Here is a 23,477-nt window from a genome sequence, read left to right on the forward strand (position 1 = left end):
TTCCCAAGAAGAGCTCTGTCTTCAAAGGACATTAAGACTTCGTCTTCTGTGAATTCTCCTATCAACTAGAGCATTTTTCATAAAGTAGAAAATGATGTCGTTCAAAATAGCAGCAAAAATTAGTGCGGCAGGCAGGAAGATGAGGCTTTGTTACTACTGGGAGTAAAAGGAAACTATAGTATATTCTGCTTCCAATTGACTAATTGATTGATTCGGATCCCTTCTGATTTACTATCTGTAGCAGATTTTGGGATAAAAAAAGAGAAAATGCGTTCGGAATGAATAAGGTGTCTAAGATGCCATTTTCCAGCAAGACACTGCGAAACCACATATTTTGTGACTTAGGAAACTGAAGAAGCTTTAATCTGACACTGTATTTGTTGAAGTCATGTATTCCTAACTCTGGGAAAAAATGAAACTTATTAGTTATGGAAAACGCGTCCACCAACAGGAATTGGTATTTGGACTTTACATAGTGAGCCCCTTGGTGAGAGTTTATGAATTACCGAAATGATTGCTTTCGTCAATCAATGAGTGGCTACTCCAGCGTTATCGGTTGGAAATTCTGAGGCTAAGCGCTGTTGTACTGTATTGGAGGCAAACATGAATCCAATCTCAGGCTAATATCAACCGCATCCGTAAGAGAAATTTATATAACCTAGGAATCAATTTCAGATTTAATAGCGACTGTGAGATTCCGGGTGAAAATGAAGGACATCTCAATAGTACAACTTCCTTTTCTATATAAGGTTTCCCAACAAGGTCAGATAGATGTCGAACTGGAATAAAACAAATTACGTCAGAAGGGTTAACGAAAATCTTTCTTTATTTGAATAACAATAACTCTGTCGACAGAATTTGAGTAATTGACATGCGATTTTGGAAAACTTACAAGAAAACATCTAGCAGGGTCAAATTGCGCGATCCTGGTGGCCAATTCATTTTTGCGAGGGATAACCATACCCTCAAATGGTTCACGCGGAATGCGCATTGTGATGCTCACTTTGAAATACGTAGCGTTCGTCGTTGGCGGTCCCCAAACTTAGTTTTCGAAGATGGAACAATTGCACAACTTTTATTGGATTAATTATCACCTGATGAACCTCATGTAGGTTGTCGTCTTCCCATATATGACCTCTCTATTTACGTGGAATGTCATAAGGAAATGCGCGTCAATGCTAGAAATGATTATTCAGCCTAACTTGAGGTTCATCCCAAATGAATGTCAATATCACCAGAAAGTGGATATTCTCACATAATATATGCGTATATTACGTGTTGCATACTAATGGGACAAATTCGTTTATAAAAGAAATACACAAAACCTTTCATACCTGAGGCGTCCAGTTTCGGTTTCCCGACTTCCTGACTTTTCTACTGTCGCGAAAAAACTAAGTTACCTATGATCATTTACTTTGAGCTCTCGGCACAGTTGAACTTTGTCAGTGTTTAGGCCCAAGTCCCGCACTAAATTTGTCAAATAACTTCAGATCAGCAACAAGCCAAATTGTTTGTACACGTCAGTAATTGACTGCTTCGGGGTTTTCTCCGCATATCAACGGTTCAACAGTTCAATTCATTGTGAATCATCAATCCATCTGCCAAACTATGACTGGACAATGATGGTAAAGGGGTCCTTGGTTCAGTATTTTTAGAAGTCCAAGATTGGCGCTCTTCCATTAACCAATGATTGTATTTAAAACTCCCAAATATCCAAAACGATACGAAAATATGAAGATGAATCTACATGCTGTTAACTACCTAATGTACGTATTTAATTGCATATTACGACTTAAGTCCTTCCCCAGAAATTGGAAATTAACCTAATTAATAATGTTCTGGAAAGAAGGTGAGGATTCTAATTTTTAATGTTTTATGTAAAACAAGACCTTATGAAAATCGGTTTACTGTCTGTCTGTCTGCTCTGCATAGAGCCTAGCTCTCAAGACTTGGCTGGAAGAGTTGTGGTTGACGTCCAAATGCGTGCTACTGTGTTTTCCAAAAGGGTTGTCATGTAGCTCACGTGGTGAATTATTAGGTAGACTTTTGCTCCAGCAATGACTTCGAAGGGATCTATGTCTTCTATCCAATTGCCGCTGTAGTCGGCCCTTCCTGCTTGGGGTGTTCATCGTCGCTTGCCAACACGAAACAATCTGGTGGAACGTCATTCTAGGAAACTTTCTAAAAATGTCACATTGGTGATAGGCAAAGTTTAGAACGATGTAGCAGCTGCCATATGAAAACATGCATTGTACCTAGACCTATAGACAAAAAATTCATTGACAAGCACAACAATTTCGCGTGTATCTAAAATCAAGGCTGGAGTGTCGCAAGGTTGTCTTATCCTTTTTCAGTAACTTCTATACACGGCCGGTTTTATTTTATAGGAACTCTATTTACATCTACTACTGCTGGTGGTACAGCAATAGTAGGTTCATGTTCCAAGTAGCAACATGGGACCTTTAAGATCTTAGGGAAAGTGTTGTGTAATGTGGCTCACGTGATGAAGAATTAAAGTTAACAAGCCGAACTCTTCCCATGCTAAGTTCACATTGAACAAGCAAACTTGGCCAGTGTCGGCCTCAGTGATATGTCAATGCCACTAGTACCTAGTACTTTCGAATGTACATAGGTATGCTGGCTTCAAAGCAGCAGCTGAAAAATTCCAAAACCCCGTTTAAATGGGCGTATACTCTCAACTATTTTCATTTTTTTTCTAGTTTAGACAGCTTTACCTAATGGTCGACAGTAGTGAACTCTTCAAAATATCCATAGACGTCATCTGTGTATGTGTTCAGCCGTGAATCTTAACTTCTCCTCGGTGGCTTTTCGAGAGTATACAGCTATATCTGCTTCATTTATTATTCGTCCCTCGTAAAGATAGCACAACTGCATAACCTGTTGTCCTAAATGCGCTACATTGCTGATTCTTTGATCCACGGCCGTTAACCAATGCTCCCATTCAGACAGGGAGAGAGCGAATAAGGATTACACTATACCGACTCCCTTAAAACCCCTGAAACTCAGTTTGACAACAAACATTATCTCTAGGGGTAGTCACTAATTCGGGTATTGGTAGTATGCGCATGCGCATGTTGCCGCAACATTGACTAGACAGAGTTCAAGGCAATGTAGCGGCAAGTGAAGCGGTGCTGGGAAAAAAGGTTAGAAGACCATTTTTTTTTGGGAGAGGAGGAAGTGACAGTTTAGTGGAAGTCGGAATCGTTTGAATTTTTGCGAGAAAAATAAAAGAATTCGACCAAGAAAACTGACACCACATCGTGCTAAACGGTAACTTTAGTGTATTTTAAACGAAAGATTCCGAGAATAAGTTCAAATTGTTGACAAGAGTAACAAATGATAAATGCACAGTGATTTAAAGCAAAAAGGAGAGGCCGAAGACCAGGAAGGTTGTTTTTTGTGAACTGTTTTTGTAGTACCACAGAAGCATCCTTCGAGCTCGAGTGACGGCCTAAGTAAGTTTTCTTTAAAAATTTTCTTTGTTTTTCCTTTTAGTTTTTTTTTCTCTTCTTTCTTTTCATTTCTTTAATTTAAGTTAATTTTTTTTCTATTTTGCTTTCATTATATATTTATATATTTGTTTTTTTTTTATCTTTAATACACTATGAATTGTGAACAATTCTGGCGTAATTTGAGGACTTCCTCCCTCTCTTTTTCTCCTTGCTTCCGCAGAACCGTATCTAAGGGACATCCTCAAAAATGACAAACTGGCTTGAGGATGTCAAGGAAGAGTGGGAGCCTCAGTGGCCGCGCCTCATTCAAGATCTGAGGCGGAAGAGGCAATAATTGGGACTGTGATCCGTCGTGGATCTTCCCCTCCTTGATCGCGGCACTCGGGTCTGGAGACTTACGACTCTACGCGCGCGGTCGAGCCATTTTTTTTATTTATTTTCCAACTTTAGTTCGCGTTCTGGTTATTATTCGATGGGCCGTCGCGAATTCCCTAGTATTGTCTATTTTGGAATCCAGTGCGGACCCACGCATCGGAGTAGACACGTTGATTTGGTAGTAATGAAGCGTGAGGGATCAAAGCGCTCAAAGGACGCCCCCACATTCCCGAGCCTGACTAGCACAGAGGCGTGCAAGAACGTGTCGAGCGAGCACTTTGATGGAGCTTCAATCTTTGCGGGTGGACCTTCACGGTCAACTTAGCCAATTTTTTAGGTTTCGGATAGCTCCGCCCTCTAAGTCGTTGTGGGCCACTTAGGATGATCGCTTTGATCATTCTAGCCCCATATTTCATTACAGAACTTTAGGTCGTCATTGCGGTTTTTTTACTGTAACCAGGACCAGATTGTATTCAAAACCAATTACCGTTGCCTGTCGCCGGATGTTTAAGTAGAGGATTCCTTTGTAAGTCACGTCATATACGAAACTACAGATTACAGAATCTTCACGACCTACTACTACTACCTGTACTCCTTCGGTCCTTGACCAGTCTCGTATCATAGGTGCCTCTTTGAGAGATGATTTTCTATTAGTTTATCTATATGATCAGAGACACCCAATTAACCGAATTCTTCACATCTTCCGCGGAACTACCCAAGCCAAATCCACGACCTGTTATCGCGTCGACCGCCGCCTCGGTTTTTATGGTAAAGTAGAATTATATTTGGATTCCAGATATCCCAGGTACTTTTGATAAACTCTACGCGTAAGAAAGGATTTTAAATCTAAATCTTTTTTGTCCAAATCCATCAAATCAAATGATAAGCATGTTCTACCCTAGATGCATTTATAAACAATGAAGTTGCGATATGTGGGGAGATACCAGCATAACCATTCATAATTGAAAATTGATAAACTCCATGAATTTCAATCAATGTATTTTTCTTGGGAATTTCCAGCATGTCACGAGACGACATATAACATTTCTGCAACACAGACACAAACAAAAAACGTGTTCTTTTAATTAATGTAGGAATTATCTGTGCCGAAAGCCATAGTCTTAGCGAATATAATGAAAAAAATTATGCGCTTAAAAAATAATTTAAATTTATCAGAGGATATCACAATTGTGCGAACAATGTCCTCGAAATCATTTTTTGGACATATTATGATTTATAACTGCGTAGTTAATATAATGGTAGTAATTTGTCAAGCTTAAAAGGAGCCAGGATGACTGATGCCGGTAGATTCAAGAAAGTTAAGATAATTGGCCAGGAGCTTTTTGTTTCATATAATATTCCCGCCAACTTATCTACCTTTTGTTTGTCAACAGGTTCTGGTTCAGGAAAATAAATAATAATGAAAATAAATGCTAGAGGCGAGATAACGCAAATTGAAAATTTCATATCTAGCGCCAGATTAAATTGCAAGTTTAATAATCCCCAACGGGGACTACCTTATGATAGCGGTCATATCCTATCCTCATTCTCTATTCTCTATTCAGTAGAAGAGAAGTTCGAGTTCTGCCGGGGAACAATTACCTTCACACATTGAATTTTAAGAAAATTAATTAGAAAAAGCATCAAGGTGAGGTGTGTTCCAGGATATCCCGGCACCCCTCCTTGGCTTAATGGTGCCTGGCAATAGTAACTTGATGGACGAAGAGGTAGTTCAAAATTTTCTCAACTTGGATAATCTGACATTGTCCACTACTGAGCAAATCGTACCTTAGATCAACAAAAAGGGATAAAAAAAATTAAAAGTTTCTTTCTTACAATGGGAGATATGAAAAGTTAGCGCCAGGGTTTGGACTATTTTGGTAGCACTATCAACCAAACACAGTAACTTCCAAAAAAAGCTCGAATAGAGCAGATTTTAATTTTCGTTTAAAGCGCTGTCCGGGACTAAAATGTATCATAATTTACCGTTCAATCGGCGAAATTAGCCCAACATCACCTTCATTACTATGGACATTTGTGACTTTAACACTTACTAATCCATTCACGCGAATCCATGGGAAGGAAGAGAAGGGACGTTTGATACGTATAAGCTAAGGTTTTCTTATCAGGTGCAGGTAATACACACGTTCATGATGTTTTCTCCGTTTAACTCAGCATCAACCTCTCGACCTCCTCACTCCTGGTGTTTGTGCTGCTCAGTTGCTGTAGGTTTATCACTTGTACAACAAGGATGCGTGAATGCCCCATACTTTAAAAAAAAATCTTCTTATGACTGAATCTTTGCCTTTCTTTAGATAGTGGGGGCGGCCTGTCCAAATAGGCTCAACACTTATTGCAATAGAAGGATTGGTCCGGGTCGAATCAAACTTCAATTAATACCCGAAACATGTTTGGGATCGAATCCTTGAAGCAAAGGTAGCACTTTTTTCTCCTGATTATTTTAAAGCAAATAAAGTGTTTATTGACGTTTAAGGTGGAATTGATGCTTTTCATTGTATGCCAATTTGTGAAAATTTTGATTGTCATTACCCCGTGGTGTATTAGAAATGTTCTCCCTTGTTGTCATCCAGCTATGCATCTCCTCTGGATTTACTAGAATTTTTAGCGAACTTTTATGTGGGGCTTCTATTCCCTACAACCCCCACCCTTGACCCTTGGGACGAAGTTAGCTCACTGTAACGAGGTCTTCTTCTTTCCAAACGCAGTCTTGTCAACCGCGCTTTCTTGGCATCTTTGACTTCTCTCAGCTGATGCTCTTATGCTGGACAAATTCGATTATGAAGTTGATCGCAATACAACCCATTCGATAAGCAAGTATACTACGTTTGCATTACCCAGTGCCACAAGTGTAGGTAATACTTGCTCCGCTAGGTTTCTTTTTCCGTCCATAAACAAAAGAAGGCGGAGGAGGAGGAGGAAGTTTTTGTCGTGCTCCAATTTCAATGCAAATCCTTAAATTGACCGGCGGTATCTCCCATGTTCGGTTGGACACTAGGTTAGTATATACTTTTGATTGATCTTCTCATGCTTTCTTCACAACTACTCCTTGATGGCAACCATCAGCTTACTAGTTCGCATACACTTACCGACCCTTTTGTGCTGTTGATAAGAAAAGCTGACAAGCTGAATTCCCCATTATGTATGCTTATACAAGAACGTTGCGTTGTCCGAAAAGTTGGGAGAGCAAAACACACCGTAAGTTTTCTTCTGTAGGCGGCACCTATAATAGCAACCTATAAGTATTCCGTAGGACATATACTTCAACGCCCAGGTTTACTATGGGCAGTTTGGAGGTGACGATATGATCTCCAGTTCTAAAATTCGTAAAGTACAATTTCAGGCCACCACTATCTAACCGCATCTTTCCAGGACTCATTCCTTGAAGTGAGTATAAGTCGATATGTTCAAGATAATTTGCAACAAAAATCATGAACTCAACACACTGCCGTGGCCTATGAAATATGTGCGGGGCTTATATCCAATACTCCTCCATTCTGTCGACAGTATCAAGCCTCCTGTAAATACTTGTCTATAATGCAGGTGGCAACGATATAGGTAGGCATACCAATTGTTGCTAGAGATCCACAATTCGTTAAATTAAATACCTTCTTTATATCTAAAGTAACCACCACATCATATTTGCTAAAACTACCCTCTCAGTAAATTGAACGTTTAGCCAGGCAAACGAAAAATTTGAAGGTGTTAATAGATTACATGTTCCCTCTTGACTTCACCGCAAGCTTATTCAGTATGCAGAAGAGGCTGACAATTTCGTTGTCCCTTATTCCGAAGGAAATTTCCATCACTTCATTTCTGGCTTTTGCGGGAACTGTCATTACATCTAAAAGCATTTGGTACCGTTCTTCCTGAAGAAATTGCTTGCGCTTAATTTTCAGCTGGAGAATAGAAAATGGCCTCTTCAAATCTTTGTAGGCACTGACTAACGAGTTGAATTCCACCTCTGGATAGAGTGGCTTCTGTGGATTGTTGGCTTGGCATTTATACGGGCTTCTTTATACCCTTTTTCCTTTATGGCTTCTCCTCAACAATTTCTCGGCTTAATCAGGCCACTATTCCATTAGTGGGTTAATTTTTTGACATGCATTGCTCTTTTCGTGGCATACCCTCAATGCTGAATAATAATAGTAATCATTGGCGTAACATCGTAAATTGGATCAGGGCCCCGAAGTATGTTAGCGCACTTTATTCAAGACGGTAACGGTACACTGCAGTAGGCAATGTGGTGAGCATTGAGTAGCGGTACACTGTAGTAGGCAATGTGGTGAGCATTGCGCTCGCCCGAGATTATTATCCTGATTCGACTCAAGTACTCGTAACGATAAGAAGTCCCTCTGCCACCATTGAGATTTGAACCACGACCATCCGGTACGACAGCCCAACGCTCTAACCACTTGAGCCATCTGGCCAAAGCTTTGCTCGCGTTTAACTTTTTCATTCTGGCCTCTTTGACATCTCCACTTCGCACTTTCACATCGCAAATTGACTTGCCATACCCCGATCCCCTGGTCAGTCGCAAGAAACAGAAGTTTCACTCCAAGCAATTCTCTTGGAATTGATGTTCTGCTCTCTGTGGCTGACCGAAGTTATCTTCCTACTTTTTCTTTTCCCCGTCACTTTCAGATCTTTATTTGTGGATGTCCTTGGTGTCTGAGGGGATTTGGAAACTTGTCTATCTCCAGATCCTTTTGTAAAAATTAAGTCAGTGTTTTTTCTAGTTTTTCTTGGTTTTTTGATATGCAGAACAGATAAAGATTTTCTTTTATTTTTCCAGTAGGGATGAGTTCTTCAACCAACTTTTCGGCTTGCTTCACCTAATCTATACTGCTAAAAATCCAGCTCAATATGAACCAGTTGGGTATTCAGAGGGAGGAGGCTTACTACCAGTGCTAATTCACCTCCGAGGGGTGATTCCAGCTTTGAAACATAAAATAATTCGATATTTGCAGATTGCTAAACCTTAAAACCATATCGTTTTTAGTCGCATTTTGCGGCAAGCAGTTATCTGAGTGAAATGCTTACATCTTGGCAGAAGAGTATCAACAAACACTCTCATCTATATGTAACATGGAATTTGACCCCACCATTTCTCACAAGTAGTTTGGCACCGGCTGTTACCAGATCAAAAAGCAATGGAAAAAAATATTACATATTGAGTTGAAGAAAATTAAAGTTCAAAGCGGAGCCTGGCAAACTCGAATCTGATCACGAATATCTCCGCAACATGGGAGACGTACTTACTTAATGTTCCCTTGTCCAGAGGAGGTGGAGGAGTTGAACGAGGCATGACATCTTTGTCGAAGCACTTTAGCTAAGATTGTGACTTCTACTTTCTTTCACACCAAGTCATGAACCTTGCCCAATGGCGAGAAAAAGAAGTAAGCAGGGTCGTCCGAAAAATAAATACTTTTAAAACCGAAGTTTTCAACCTGGCGGATCATTGTACTCTTTTAATCGCAGAATTGTCAGAATCGCAGAACATCGAAAACATAATCAATTCTCCTTTCACAGCACTGTTTTTTCTAATAATGGTGGCATCAACTCGTTATTAAGCTTTAACAAGGTTAAACCTGCCTCCGCTGTTTTGCCTGAAATCTATAACGCACTAAGAAATGACCACCGCTTTTACTCGAAAGCTATAAGTTTCCGTCAACCTTTCCTCCATCATGTCATAGGGAAAAACTCGGCAAAAGATTTTCTTCCCCTTGCGGCCAAAGACTCGTGGACATGTTGAACTGAAAGCAGAAGTGGCGGTGTATCAGTTATGCATTAAAAGAAGTAAACAATATACCACATCGTCGTATTCACTATCATAAAGTTCTCTAAGTCGCGCTAAGCTACAGGACATAGATTAGGAGTGCGGCTGCTCGGGAAATCCTGGATGAAGCTGAAATACATTTATGCAAAACGGACGACCACCATTAATTTTTTCTCTGGCTACAGATGTTCAATAATAGTCTAAGAGAAAACGCGTTGTTAGGAACAGGTCGTTTTTCCAACTCATCATCATCAACGGTGCAACAACCAGTGTCCGATCTAGGACTACCTTAATAAGGAACTCCAGACATCACGGTTTTACGCCGAGGTTCACCAATTCGTTACCGCTCGAAACTGTCCCGACCTACGCCATCGCTCCATCGCAGGCAAGGTCTACTTCGTCTTCCTTTTCTATCATAAATATTGCCCTTATAGACTTCCTCATCCATACGCCGCCCAGTGCAACCCATTGAGCCGAATTTTAACTACAACCAGACGGTCATGGTATCGCTCGTAGATTTCGTCATTATATAGGGTACGGAAATGCCTATCCTCATATAGTGGGCCAAACATTTTTCGGAGGATTCTTCTCTTGTACGCACCAAGTGTTCGCAATTTTTCTTACTAAGAACCCAAGTCTACGAGGAATCAACTCATCGGTTTTTTCTAAAATTCCCGGCTACGCTCTACTTCATTATATCCCTGAATCAATGTCGCTGTTACAAGGGAGATCTTACTTCACTAAAGCCCAACTATGACAATACTGGCTCTCATGGTTGCCAGCAGTCAACTCCTGGATGGTATTCATCCAATCCAACACCAATCACAAATTATATACTGACATAATCTAGTGCATTAAATGAATCGCTGCAATGTAAATACTTATTTACTCCTTTGTGGGGTGCAGAGCATCAACAACACCTAATCGTATGGTTTCGTTGGTATTAATCGTTAGTCCAAATCTACGTACCTCTCTTTTCAAATCAAGAGCCATTGGCCAAGATCCATAACCCGGGGAAAGAACAAACAAATGTCATGAAGGAAATCGAGGTGTTTGAGGAAAGATGCCATCGTCTATTAAACTCCCCCACGTTCTCCGGAGAAGATAGCATGAAAAACGTCACCGATAACAAGAAGAAATAATATGGGCGACAAAATGCAACATTAGCGAACTCTTCTTTCGATCTGAAATTCCGCTCAGATTCTACCCCTATGCAGCACGTGACATTTTGCACTATCACATATCGCTCTGATAGTAGTTGTAAGTTTCTCTCCTCCGGCGTAGAGCACACCTGATAAACTCTTTATTAACGCGATCGAAAGCTTTCTCAATATTTTTCAGCAAACAATAAATTGAATGTCTCGGAAACAGGCTTGTAATGGATTAGCGTTTGGGGAGGGTCAAATCAACATCCGAGTTGACTACTACCAACTATCCAAGCAAAGCAGAGCTCAAGATCCAAACCGATAAATCAAAACTTCCCTGGGGATGCCTTCGCTGGTACTAGATACATCGTTCCTTGAATTTTGATAATATGGTTTGTCATAAATCGGAGCATCATGGTTTGCATTAAAATAGTTGCAGACTCCAAAATAAAACCGAAATTGATGTACAATGTAGGCGTACTGCCAGAAAAATTAAAAGATGGAGAAGGAAAAACAAATAGAGAACCAGAGGCTCGGCTCGGGTTTTGTGTATTTTTTATATTAGAATATTTGAGGGGTCATTTGCGTATATCATCAAGCGAGTTTGACCTATTATAACTTTGTTAATAATAGTGCGACTTGGCAGTATCATGCTCTATATTAAAGCTTACTTTACTGCATAGTGATTCTAGGGTGAACTTAAAGTGGTTTCCACTCACTCCAAATTCCCCTTTATTTGTTCAGATATCCGTACAGAAAGAGTAGCAACTTCGTAATTTTTTTCAGATTTTCCAGTAGCTTCTGAGAAGGGGTACGTTAAAGAAATGGCCTTTTCCAGCCCCCGTTATCCCCGCTTTTGCACCAATTCCTAGACCCTTCATTTAATACCCCCCATGACCATATTCGTTTAAAATAAATTTACAACCTCCTTTTTCGCATATATGGGTACTCCATCTCAAACTCAACCTAGACCGGTGTTACTAATTGCCTGCTCGGGGGTTGAGAGAGTCCCATCTCAGCGTTCCACGCGGCGGTCTACCCGTTTTCGAGGTTTTGTGTAAACACAAAACCTTATTAAAATCGGTTTACTGTCTGTCTGTCTGTCTTTTTTTTAGGAGCCGGAAAACTTCAAAAGACTCTGGCCTGGGCACGCCAGAGTGTGGGATTTTTACCCACTAAAACCACCCCGACTCCCCCCCCCCCTTACTCCGTGGAACCACCTTTAGGTATTACATCACGGGGCGGAGTTAGCTTACTTTAGCTAGGTCTCCTTCCGTCTTCCCGCGGGGTTCGTAACCGCGACTTCCTCACTTCTTCTGCTTTTCGCAGTTTCGCCTAGATCACTGCGATCATGAAATTGATCGCATCCCAGTCTTCCTGGTAAGCTACAATTCTCTGGACAAAATTGATAGCACTTCACCCAGGGTTTCCTCTAGGTTCCTTCTTTCTTCCATGAACCTAGGATATTGGAAGAATAACATACGTGCGCTGGGGCCTCTGAGACCCCGTCGCAGTTTGGACAATTGGGCGAGGTGTCCAATTTAAACCTGTACAGGTATTGACGGTATCCTCCATGGTCGGTGAGAAACTGGGTGAGATTATAATTAATCTCTCCATGCTTTCTCTCCAGCCACTCCCTGATGGAAGGGATCAACCTGTAAGTCCAACGACCCTTTTCTGACTGGTCCCATCGCTGTTGCCATCTGCTTATGGATCTCTCTCTTTCAACTTTTGCGATAAGGGAGAGATGGACCTGGTGTTATAAATGTTCATAATTTCGGTTGCTAGGATTTCAATTGGCATCATTCCCGAGATGACGAACGCTGCATCGTCTGAGACGGTCCTGAAGGCAGAACACACCCTTAAGGCTGTTCTTCTGTAAACCGTATTCAGTTTATATGCATTGCCTAAAACCTGCAGCGCGTTTCCCCAAACTGGGACTGCATACACCATGATAGAACTCACCACCCTGGCTATGAGCAGCCTGCAAGTATGCCGCGGTCCTCCTACGTTCGGCCTCATCCTTGCCAGAGCAATACTCATAGTGGATGCTTTTTTACAAGTATGCTCTATGTGCTGCTTAAAATTGAGTTTTCCGTCTAGCATCACCCCCAAGTATTTGATGGCCGGCTTGGAAGTGATGATACGATTCCCGATTCTGACACAGGCGTAATTTCTTTTGCGGCGCTTAGTGATGAGCACCGCTTCAGTTTTTTCCTCCGCGAGTGCCAGTCCAGCACTCTCCAGCCAAGCCTTAACAACACTGATTGCTTCGCTTGAGTACAACTCAGCATCCTCGAGATGCTTTGCGACCACAACCAGTGCTATGTCATCGGCGTAACCCACCACCGTGGCCTCCTCCGGAACCGCAAGGTTAAGCACATCATTGTACATGATGTTCCACAATAGTGGGCCCAGCACAGAGACTGTGGGACACCCGCGGAGACAACGCATTCCTTGGGTCCATCATCGGTATTATACCACAATTTTCGCTCATGCAAATAGCTATCTATAATAGCGGCGAGGTAGGTGGGAACACCAATCGTCACCAGAGACTTTCGTATAAGGTTCCAATTGGCCGAGTTGAATGCATTCCTTACATCCTCACACAATATTTGCTGGTAGAACCCCTTCCATGAATTGCATTTTCGGCCAAGCCAGTAACCATTTTGATGGTATCAGTGGTTGATCTGGCTTTTCGGAACCCATACTGCCTATCTGAAAGGCTGCCTTGGCTCTCGACGACTGGGAGTAGTCTATTATAAATAACCCGCTCCAACATTTTCCCCATAACGTCTAGAAGACATATGGGTCTATAGAAGGACGGTTCCCCTGGTGATTTGCCAGTCTTAGGCAGCAACACCAGCTTCTGTCGCTTCCACGGCGCTGAAAAGATACCCTCGGACATGCACGTTTCGAACAGCGCCGCGAACATATCCGGTCTGTCTGTTTGTCCGTCGCACGCATTTTTCTCGGAGACGGTTGTAGCCATTAGCACCAAATTTGGTAGAAAGTTGGGAACTGTGAACGCTCACGCGTATAATGAGTTACATCCTTTTACGTCGAATTTAAAGGGGGTCCCCATACATGCAAAAGGAGGGTGTAATTTTTTTTTCAGCAAATGTAGTTATGTGGGGTATCAAACGAAAGGTCTCGATTAGTACTTATCAAAGCCAGTGCGGGAGGTTGAAAGTGATCATTTTTTTAACGAATCCATTCTCAGAAACTACTCAACCGAAAAATCTGAAAAAAATCAAGGGGCTGTCACTATATAGTGCCTAGGCTCCGAAATACCCCCATACCGATACCTGTTCAAATAAAGTTAATAATAGTACATTACTATAATTTTTAGTAATTGACAGGAAAACCCCCCTTAAGTTCACCCTAGAATCACGCAGCAATGTAGGCTACAGCATAGAGCAAATTTGGTGAAAATCGCACTATTACTAACAAAGTTATACTAGGTCAAAACTGTCGCTCCTCTGCAAACTCAAGACTATGAATGTCAATATCACTTGAGAGTGAAAGTGCTACATGCTAATGGGACAAATGCACACACAAATCTCTTTATAAAAGAAATACACTAAACCTTTCATACCTAAAGCGTCTAGCTTCCAGTTTCCCGACTTGTTTTTTTTATTTTACAGGTTTAAGTTGTGTGTTTCTTAGATCCGGTGCAAACCCACGCATCGGTATAGATACGTTGAGTTTGTTCAAATGACATGTGAGGGATGAAAGCCCCTAAAGGACCCGCTAGCACAGAGTCGTGGAAGAACGTGTTAATCGAGCACTTTGATGGAGCTTCATTATTTGCGGGCGGACCTTCATCGTCAACTTTACCAACTCTTTAGGTTTCTGGGATAGCTCTTCCTTCAAGGTCGTCTTCGTCTTCGGTCAGGATGGTGGTTTGATCATCCTATTTCCCACAGCGCCATTACAAATCATTCAAATGGTACACAAATGCTCCTCATGGCTGGGAGTTTGTCATACAGAAAACAATGACAACAGGAAGTTTATAGTGAGAATACTTACCGTTTAGGAGACATTTTCTGTGCCTTTGCCAGGCAATGCTGCCAAATCTAAGCACCACATAATGTGCATTTCATTGGAGAAAATCATTAGAGGATCTAACTGCCGATTTCTCGATTAAATAAGTAAATCGCCGTCCCAGTCAACGTGTTATGATTTTTGCATTTACTTTGATAAACATTTTAGTATCATTGGAATCCTTTCTACTGTATGCCACTCAGAGTTAATGGAAGACAATGTCAGACATACTTCTCAAGATGCGGGCATTCTTTTTTAATGGGAATATGCCTGATGTCGGACATAGTACATAACCATGAGAAAAGGAGGCTACCATTTACTCAATTTCCATTGATCTAACCCAACCAATTAGGTATGGTCAGATGTTGCCACTCAGGCATATAACTTCGGATGCAACTTACATGTGTATATCTGAAAGAACTTATCACTCTAGATGGCAATTATTCATCGGCCACCTAATGTCTGAACTGCACATCCAGTTTACCATAAAGACAGCAATAACATAATAATATTCGCCACAAAATAAATCGAGAACAGGTAATTTCTGTTAACGCAGTGGACTGAGGGACTAACGGTGGGAATAAACTAGAAAAGTTCTTTATAATCAATTCCTAAAATAAATTTCAAAAGAAACGTAATTTTGATACGAATGGTTTTGCAGCAGAACAAAGGCAACTAAGAATTTGGGGTAAAAAGGATGTTGTGTAGGTGAAAGAAATGTTGTTGAGGCCAACTAGACCCACGTTTCCATGGACTGCAAAACAGGCGGTTGGGATGGGGTGATCCACCGCAAGCCACGAAAGCACCATTGCAGACATTTTGGGAGGTGTAAAATGGTTTTTTCCAAAAAGCGAATATTGTGACAATCCGAATACAAAAACCGCAAGCATTCCAAACCTCAACTTTCGGAAATGTATCTAAAATCTGTCTATCTAAATCTTCTTCTATCTTTTCCAGGTATGGTTCCTTACAATAAAATGAAGATCGATCACTAGTTCAAAGGGTTCATTAATGAACTGTCGCTTGATTTTATTCTGATCTACTCTGAAACACTTCTCTCGGCCGTTCGGACTGAACCAGCACATTTCTCCTCTTTTATCAATTTGCATATCCAATCGATATAATATTCCCGAACTAATTCTGTTCATAGCTAACTACTGAATATGAACGAAAGCTTGAAACCTTCATATTCAATAACCAATGCACTTTCCTTATCTGCACTTTTTCTCACGATGGTCATGCATTCCCACAAACATTCCCATTTCCAGCGAAGAAATTATTGAGCCTGAGCTTCCAAGTTTTAATAAGTGTTGTACAATACATAATCGGATTACGTTACGTATGAGAATAGCATTTTTCCGAAGAATAGATATCTCCTCACCATTTCTAATCAATAAGTTAAAACATCAATCAAAGGTAAAAGTGAAAAACATAACGCGGGTCACATTCACTATCTCCCCAGCGTTTGGTGTCACACAGGTGACGCTGGTGACATATCCAGCATTTAGAGCCTCTAACAAGATTCCTAAGCTACGTCGAACTATGCAGAAACCCCTGTCATTGACAAATTGCTTATAGCGACTTATTAGCATAACGCCGAGTTAAATTGCCTTATTTATTAGCTCGTTGAAAACAAACTTCCTCGCCTTTGTCCATAATGAATTTGTTTGGTGCTCATGGCGTATTATATTCTGGCTGCTGCACTAATGCGATTAGAGCGATAGAATTGAAAATTGAAATCAAAATAGGGAAGCGAATATGAATGGGAAAGCCAGTGGAAATTGGAAGTGAGGATAACCTTTACGTCGGTCCATTTGCACCTTAACAAAGCACGTAAATTGGTGGTTACGCGGTATATTTACATATGAATGACGCAAACCTTCCTTGTATAATGGTCCGAGAGCCACTTAATTTTAAATATGCGACACACTTCAGCCCTACTTCTTCAGAATCATGCGGCTGCCAGACACACCCTCTCCAGACCCGTTGTAGTGCTTCTTCAACTGAAAACCTAATATCCGGTGCGACGCGGTGACGAATCCAGCCTGCAGTTACGACTTTGCCCATAACCCACTGAGGAAGCGGCTGATATTAAAGGTAAACATTGCAGATTAGAGACATCCTATCACCCCTCCAATATGTTCCGAACTATTTCATGTTCGAGGTATACTACATGGTCATATGATGTTCCAATTACGGCTCCGGTTCTGAACCCAGTCAATGCTATTTCATTAATCAATTTTGTGAAATGTTTGGGAGCTTTCATCACCCTCTGTATGTCTCCCAAGATAGAATTTCGAGCGCACATGACCTCCTATCAATCAAAGCAGAGGGTGTTAAAGTCTAATAGTTGGTAACGTGTTCGTTTTATTGTTCGTGGCAGGTATCATCGACCGCGGATTACTATCAGCACGTACTCTGCCAGCGTTTGTCTCCGCACCTCACGTGGGGAGCCCACCAAGTGAAAATGACTGGCAGAAAATTAGGAAGTTGGTATCATAGTCATGGAATAGGCGCGTCTGAAGCACGCACCGTTTGGTATTTATTCCCATGTAATTGTCTGATTAACAAGTGTGATAACATTCCGAATAGGTGTCGGGGTTTTTTATTGAACGATCCAATCTATGGAGCACTTGACGCCATCGTACGTAACACACGACAAACAATTCAATTTGGTAGTTCCTTGGCTCAATAGCATGCCATTCGAATGACCAGTTCGTGTTAATTATCACTGGGATTATATTTAGATGTTTTGTGAAATATTGTCTGGACTTTAATTTGATAAAAAAATTTCCTCCAGATTATCTGGTATTGCAACATCCTTTCACGTCTGAAGGAAATTCGATCGCAATGACTAATAAGATTGTGTAATTATAAACTTATCCCAGTCGAAATGTAGAAATATAGGAAAAGAATGATTTCTTCCTATATTTTTACTATTACTATTAAAAAGTCATCATTATTAGAGAGCTAGAGCGAGCGCTAATAAATCACTTACCGAATTAGTTGACCTATATTCCCCACATATGTGAAACGTTCGCAAATATTCTAAAAAGCTTTTCATGATACAACAACGAACACTGGGGTTGAATCTCCATAAAATTAGGTCACGAAATGATAAGGAGGGGAGCGATGTATACTACTCTTCAAGAATAGCTGAAGCTTGAAGGAGAACCCCAGATAAGGTTATAAGGCATTACATCGTGGGGCGGGTTAAAGTCCTACCAGCTTACTCCTACGGGGAGAATTGTTCCCTCCTTGCTACCTTTTCGTAAGCGCTCTAGCCTTCGAAGCTCCGCCTGAATAAAACTTATGGTGCCGCTAACTGCATTCCACACTTCTTGGGATCCGAGCATTTGCAAAAAGATCGTCTCCACTTGTAAGGGTCTTGCCAAGAGAAGTTGAAGCTGTTCCCTATTATCTCGGACATACGGAGAATATGGGTCCCGGTGCCTCGTATTCACTTATACACACAGGACAGAATGGAAAATCGTCATATCCAAAACGATGTAAATACTTATGGTATTCACCATGGCCAGTGGGTCAAGTGATAGTGGACATCTCCATGGCTGCGCATAATCCAAAGGTCGATATTTGGAATCAGCCTGTGCGTCCACCGCCCTTTGTGAGAATTATCCCAACGTTCCTGCCACACCCTGATTGTGTGCGCACTTTCTCCTCGTCGACGATCTTCGGCATTATGGTTACTGCGTGCTTTTCAATTGTGTAGCCTAAATATCAATGGACACCATTCCAGCGACTATGAAAGCTGCTTCGTCTGACGTTGTTCGGAATGCGCTAACGCCTCTAGACGCACTCAGACGATATACTGAAAATCTTTTTCTCCTATATACCTGAACATTAAGGGCTTCTGTCCAGACTGCTGTTGCATACAGTAAAATGGATGAAGACATTCTGGCTAGCAACAGCGTCCTCCGTGGTTTAAGTCCTTCAATATTGGGCATCATGTCGATTGACGCAGCTACAACTTTCGTTGCTTGCTCGCTCGCGTAGCTCAGGTGTTCCTTGAAAGTCAGTCGATGATCCAGCATAATGCCGAGTTATTTGATGAAAGGCTTGTGCTCTATCACACGAAACCGTAGAATTTCTTTCAGTTTACGGCTGCTGACCAATACAACTTCAGTTTCGTGTTCCGCTAACTCTAATCCATGGGATATCAACCACTTCTTAATAAGCCTAACCTATGTCTCACATGCCCAGATAACATCCTCCGGATATTTGTCTGTTACAACAATTGCGATGTTCTCTGCATAGCCGATAAGGGTAGCTTGTCGCAGCAGTTTGATGCGCAGCACATGGTCAAACATCACGTTCCAGAGCAATGGGTCCAGTACTGATCCTTGAGGCACTCCGCCGATTATCAAATATTCGACTGGGCCTTCGTTGGTGTCATAGAGGGGCTTTCTATCCACGAAATAATTCCTGATGATTAGCTGAATATACGTGGATACATTCAGCTGGCTTATTATATGCTGCCATTGCGCCGAGTTGAAAGCATTCCTTTTTTGTTCAGTACCGCCCTGCTACCTTATACCAGCAATTGCTTTCTCTGCCAGATTGACTACTGCGTTAATAACATCCACCGTTGATCGCCTGACGCAAAAATCGTTTTGTTGTATAGATATGCATATAATGCGCTCCAGCACCTTTCCCATACTATCAAGCAAACAAATGAAATGATCGGACAATGGCTTTCCAGGTAGTTTACCACTCTTCAGAAGCAGCATCAAGATTTTTTTTTGTTTCCACTGAGTCGCGAAGGTGCCCTCTTCCAAGCAGATATAAAAAGTGGAAATGAACCGCTCCAGTCTTGCTTTAATGGCCTTCTTCAAAGCTACGTTCGGTATTACGTCTAGTCCGGTTGCTTTTTTAGCCACTATCTTTCCGTAGCTCATCCTCTGTTTTACTTTGGATATCTTTGTGGGATGCTCTCTTTCGACCACAATAGTGCATTTGCTTTGCTGTAGGAATAAAGTGGTCACTATTCTCCGCAATAAAACTGGGCACTATATCTACGGGACCCAGGTTCCTTTCAACTTAGCCATTACGGCTCTATACGCTTCTCCCCACGGGTTGATGTCAACGTTTTCGCATGAATCGCCTTCCGCAGCTCTCTTCGACGAGTTTTGTACCTCACCTTTTTCTATACAATTTGCTACTCATCATTTGTGCGTTGGTATTTTTTTCATTTGCAGGCATCTGGCACGCAGTCGTCGGTTTTCGTCATTCCACCACGGTTTCGATAATCTGTGAGCGTTATTTCTGCGCATTGGCATAGAGGCATCACAGACTGCGACTACGTTTCTAACTATTTGTTCAGATTTTTCTCTCGTTGTACCTGTTGGTGTGGAACTCTCCTTAAATCTTTCAGCGAACATTTCTTAATCAAACAGGTTTGACCACCACTACTTCGCCCGACATGGCTTTATGTCTCTTGGATGCGCCATTTATCCATTATAATAAACAGTACAGCTTGATGGTCACTATGACTGTAGGCACCTTGTTCCTAGAAACCGTGCTTCCCCACACGGTAGAGTATACGTTGGAGTCTCCTACGATGACAATTGGGACGTAAACTTGCATCTAATGATAGTTCATATAACATTCCTTCATATTTCACGCTTGTTGGGCTTAGTCGAGCGTAACAACTACAAACGTGAACATTATTAATTTTAGCTCTTGCAAACCCATTACTAGGGGTTACCGTTATTTCTTCGAATAGGTATCGTCCTGTCGTCCAAATTGCACTCTTTTCGCTTTTGTCGGTGGCCCATACTGCGTTATCTTTTCCTCCCTATGGTTCGCTAAAAATCGCCACGTCCACATCGAGCTCTTGGACTGACTGGCTCAAAATATCGTGTGCAGCATCCAGGTTTATGTTAACAAACCTCATTTACTCTTTGCTTCTGGTTGCTTCCTAAAGGCCGGGTATTTTCCGCTTTCTGCGGCGTTTGTCTGTCTGTCACACACTTTTCTTATAAACAGTTACACTGATTGACACGAAATTCGATGGAAAGGTTGGAACTGTCAGCCCTCCACACGTGCGAAGAATCATACTGCAGCATGTTGAACTTAAGGGTGGTCGCCATACACCAAAGGGAGGGGTATACGTTTTTTTCTCCAAATATAGGAAAGGTTTCGATTAACACTTTCCAAAGCCGGTATTCGTTTTGCCATTTGTTGCAAATGGGAGATGTACGGGGGTCTGGAAATGCTCAATTACATTAAAAACCCGTTCTCAGGATGTACCCTGCAAAAAAAATCTGAAAATATTGTTTTTTTCCGTGCGTATAGTATCTAGGCAGCGAAATATTCTCGCCACGATATCTCTTCAAATAAAGTTAATAATAGTATAGCAATATATTTTGAAAAGTTACCGCGAACCCTTCTTAAGTTCAATCTAAATCCGGAAGACTTTATACTGATATAGGTTTTAATATGAAGCGTCCTGCTATGCAGAAATTGCCACCTTGGGTCAGATTATTACTCCCTTTGAAATAAAGTGTCAGTCTTCGAGGATCCTTCTCTCGAACGCGGCCAAGAGTTCGCAATTTTTTTGGTAAGAACACAGGTCTCCGAGAAATACATAAGGACTGGCAAGATCATAGTCGTTTACAGTAAGAGCTTTGACCCTATGGTGAGACGTTCTGGCTCTGTTGGCTGACAACAACCGTGCGCGGATTTCATCATCGTAGCTGTTATCGGTTGTGATTTTCGACCCTAAATAGGAGAAAGTTTCAACGGTCTCAAAGTTGTAGTCTCCTATCTTTATTGTTTTCGTTTGACCAGTGCGATTCGATGTTGTTCGTTCTCTCGTTTTTGGCGTTGACGTTGCCACCATGTACTTTGTCTTGCCTTCATTAATGCACAGTCCAAGATCTCGCTTCGCCTGCTCTGGATGAAGGTTGACTATACATCTAGGGTTGTTCTTCCCATGATGTTAATATCGTCAGCCTAGGCCAGTAGTTGGGAGGACTTAAATAGGATGGTGCTTCTCGCATTTACATCTGCATCGCGAATCACTTTCTGCAAAGCCCCTTGCCTTAGGCCGTTGTTGATATTGAAAGATGTCGAGAGTGATCTTGCTATTTCATCTGGCCTCACACATAAGTCAGGGTCAGCCTAGTCAGCCTTATTAATTTCGTCGAGGTGCCGAATTCTCTCATGGTCGTGTACAGTTTTACCCTGGCTATGCTATTCCAGGCGGCTTTAAAGTTGATAAATAAATGGTGCAACTGGTGTCCATATCCCAAGAGTTTTTCCATCGCTTACCGCAGTGAGAAAATCTGATCCGTTGCTGATTTTACTAGATTGCCCCGTTTGTACCTTCCTCGTATTGTTTATGCATTTAGTTTGTCAGACTATCCACCTTAGTATGATACTGACATTTAAATTCTTAGAACGCAATGAATTTGCACAAAAGTAACAACGTTGAACTATTACGGCTCTGTTAGTAACTTGGTAGTATAGTATAGTTAATAGTATAGTTTTCATTACTGCAAAACTTGATGATTCTAGGTCAAATGTAAGGGGAGTTTCAGTCAATTTCAAAAACCATACTAACACTATGAATATTCTAATAGATTATTATTAACTTGATTAACCATATTTTCTTTCAGGTATTTAAGTTTGGTAGTTTAGTTCTTGGGAGCGGGCCCATGAAATGATTGACCTATTTCTGACATCCGAATTGGTTGCAAAAGAGAGACTTTTGCAACCAATATCGAAACTAATATCGGTTTCGGAAATTACTAATCGAGGCCTTTCATGTGATACCCCACACGAATATACTCGGTTAAAAAAAAGTACACCTCCTTTTGTATGTGTGGGGACCCCCTTACATTCAACGTAGAACTGTGTTACTCACTGCATGCAATCGGAATCACAGGTCCCACCTTTCCACCAAATTTCGTATCAATAGGAAACCCCATTTCTGAAATAATAGGTGTGACAGACAGACAGACAGACATTAAACCAATTTCAATAAGGTTTTTGTTTTGCACAAACCCTTTAAAAAGGAAACTGACTCCCGAGAAGTTTATATAGTGAATGCGAAGGATTTCCAAATGCCCTAATCGGTAGGTTAAAGCATTCTTGATCGGCTTTTCCAACAACACCTCAAATTGAAATATGTACATATGCTAAACGGAGATTTTAAGATGCCGGATATGTTGTCAGTCTTTCCAAAAAGTAATTCCATTTGCTTCAAAATATGACAATGCTAGATGAGATTTCTTATGAAACGGCCAAAATTCGATCTCCACCGAATTATCACCTCTGGGTCGAACAGTTATATGCAATTCAAAAGGTGAGATAGAAATCTACATACTTTGGACAGATAAAAGTGTAATGTGACACAGTTGGTACTAATTCGTATGGAATGCGTTGATTAATAGCTATAAGTTCAACGGAACTGCAGAGCCAAAGTGGGTGAATTCGATAATTTCTTCTTTTTGATTCTTATCAATTCGATAAACCTCGCATTCATCATTGCACATATGTGCGATCTTAATGCTTACATTTGAGTAGCTTCATTCACAGTCACATTGAGCGAAAGTTATGCTCATGGCTCATGCACTTTTAAGTAACCACTAGCGCCTCACATGTTCAAAGCTCGAG

The 23,477-nt window shown here is 41.3% G+C and overlaps 1 protein-coding gene across 5 annotated transcripts in view; it reads left to right on the forward strand.

Annotated features, from left to right (window-relative positions):
• Positions 1–23,477, forward strand: part of LOC119654675 (GATA zinc finger domain-containing protein 14) — a 356,908-nt gene that overhangs the window by 266,309 nt on the left and 67,122 nt on the right. The window lies entirely within an intron of this gene.

This window comes from Hermetia illucens, chromosome 4 (assembly GCF_905115235.1).
Source record: "Hermetia illucens chromosome 4, iHerIll2.2.curated.20191125, whole genome shotgun sequence".
In the NCBI taxonomy this organism is placed as follows: domain Eukaryota; kingdom Metazoa; phylum Arthropoda; class Insecta; order Diptera; family Stratiomyidae; genus Hermetia; species Hermetia illucens.